Here is a 2,346-nt window from a genome sequence, read left to right as displayed (position 1 = left end):
GCAGTTTTGTTGTACATTTAAAGCAAAGGACAGCAATTTTGTATTTGAGTCATAATTCAACAGGTGGCCGGTGAAGTGACAAAAAACATGGCTGTGATATCATATGATCTCTTTCCTTTTTTCTAGAATGATCCTAGCAAATTGTGGATGCGTTCATGGAAATAATTTGGAACATTATAAAAAAGAGAATTAGAGAAAATTATCCAACAAAATATAAATTTTGAAACAAAGTTTTTTACGGCAGTACTTTTTTTTTAAAATTATAATTGTGAAAACGTTCTTTATCAAAAATACAGTGTTTGACATAGGGTGTAGGGGTATTTTCCATGGATAAGTCATTTTGACAAAAGATACCATGCAAACGTTTCTAGCATTTTTGTGTGAAATAAACCATTTCCTTGTTAATCAAAATTAAGTTGTTTTGATCGAGGTTGTGAGGGTTTCTTTTATTACAGGTAAGGACTTGAGTTGTTTTTTTTTATCATTTAATTTTAATTTATTCACAGACTCAGGTCTTGAAAATTTCAATACAAGCAAAATCCATAATTTTGCAAGCTGAAACAGGAAAATTTGCAAAATTTGCGTTAATTTTCCTAAAACCCATAATTCGTTCATGAAAGAGAAAGGTTATTTGTTTGTTTTTAAGGGTTTCACGGCGATTGCAAAAATGTAAAGCATATCAGCACCAGTAAAAAAGAAGAAATTGGGATAGTAAAAAAGAAAACTATTTTTGATTAATTATCTTTCACGTTCTACACGAGCTGTCAAATTAAAGGAAATTATTTTTATTAAAATCAATTTTTTTTGTCTTTTAAAAAAATTTTTATTATCGTTTTTTGTTTTTTGGTTTGCTTTTCTTTGAAATATTTGGAAAATTTGAAATATTTTGAAATTTGAAATAAATTGCCAAAAATTGAAAAAATTTGAAAAATTTGGAAAAAATTTCCAAACAAATTGCAGGTTTCACGGCCACAATGCAGATCAGTACTATTTTGCACTTTTTTGCGGCCACGATGCCGGAAAGCTGTTCCATCTCCTGGCATCTTACTGGTCATTGAAGGACAACCAAGACCCATAGACCAGCGCTACCAAACAACTCCACTGATGTCTTCCTGACACCTACATAATAATCTTTGATTCCTTTCTTCCTCTCATACGACAGCTGGCCCGTGAAAAGGTACCGAGTTGAGATGACAAAGCACGACAAACAACACATTCAGAATAAGACCTGCAAAAGTATGAGCTGTTAATATAAACTCGTTGATTGAGTAGAACCCGAGCATCAACCCGACATGTGGTGCAATGAGCCCAGGAATTATGGTCCAGGTGAAGCCACCTTTCAAATCAATGAAAAACTGCGTTGTAGATGTTGCAGTAAAAAGCAGCAAAGGTCATGTACACCACCATGGAAAAGAAGTAGCGATGATTAAGTAGCCGAACACAGTATCAGAGAAAAAACAGTGGTGGTCGCGTTTTGAGGATGCATTCCTGACAGATCTTACAATGATGTGAGCGAGGGGGACGCTGATTTGACACTTGTCACAGAAAACCACCCCGTCCCTGGAGACGAGGTAACCTGCTTGCAATGTGTGTCTGTTGTGATCATCATAAACATGTTTGTGTAGATGTTCAAGGCACAGAAGCTGGCGATGATGGTGTTGTAGCGTCATGGTGTTATTCCAGGAGCTATGATAGTGAGGTGACACGATGAACATCTCGAAGTAGAGAAGCCACAAACCTCCAAACCAAAAGAAAAAAACAAGGCCCATTCATAGTGCTTTCTTGGAAGGTGAATCATTTCTGTTGAGTAAAACTGCCTGAAATGAACAGGAAAGGGAAGAATGACTAGGGTGTGAATATTGACATTTGCCTATTTATTCTTAATATGTGAAACTCAAATTTAAAAAACAAACAAAAAAAAAAAAAAATTATATTCCTGAACAGGTGGTAATAGTTTTCTTGTGTTTTTTAAAATATTACTATCAACATTATTGTCTTTATTATTTATTATTATTATTATTATTATTATTAATTATTATTATTATTATTATTATTTATTATTATTATATATTATTATTTATTATTATTATTATTATTATCATCTTTTAATGATTATATTATTATTTATTATTATATTATTATTATTATTATTATTATTATTATTATTTATTATTATTATTATTATTATTATTATTATTATATTATTATTTTATTATTATTATTGTTATTATTATTATTATTATTATTATTATTATTAATTATTATATTATATTTTTATTATTATATTATTATTATTATTATATTTTTATTATTATTATTATTATTATTATTTTATTATTATTTATT

At 29.7% G+C, this 2,346-nt stretch overlaps 1 pseudogene; it reads right to left on the bottom strand.

Moving 5' to 3' along the window:
- Positions 1 to 689: 689 nt before the first annotated feature.
- On the bottom strand, positions 690 to 1,798 carry LOC144961582 (uncharacterized; annotated as a pseudogene).
- Between the last annotated feature and the right edge of the window lie 548 nt (positions 1,799 to 2,346).

Source organism: Berghia stephanieae, unplaced genomic scaffold (genome assembly GCF_034508935.2).
Source record: "Berghia stephanieae isolate SIO BIC M18660-M18661 unplaced genomic scaffold, UCSD_Bste_1.3 scaffold3127, whole genome shotgun sequence".
NCBI classification, from domain to species: Eukaryota; Metazoa; Mollusca; class Gastropoda; order Nudibranchia; family Aeolidiidae; genus Berghia; species Berghia stephanieae.
This window is presented reverse-complemented; position numbering and strand designations above follow the sequence as displayed.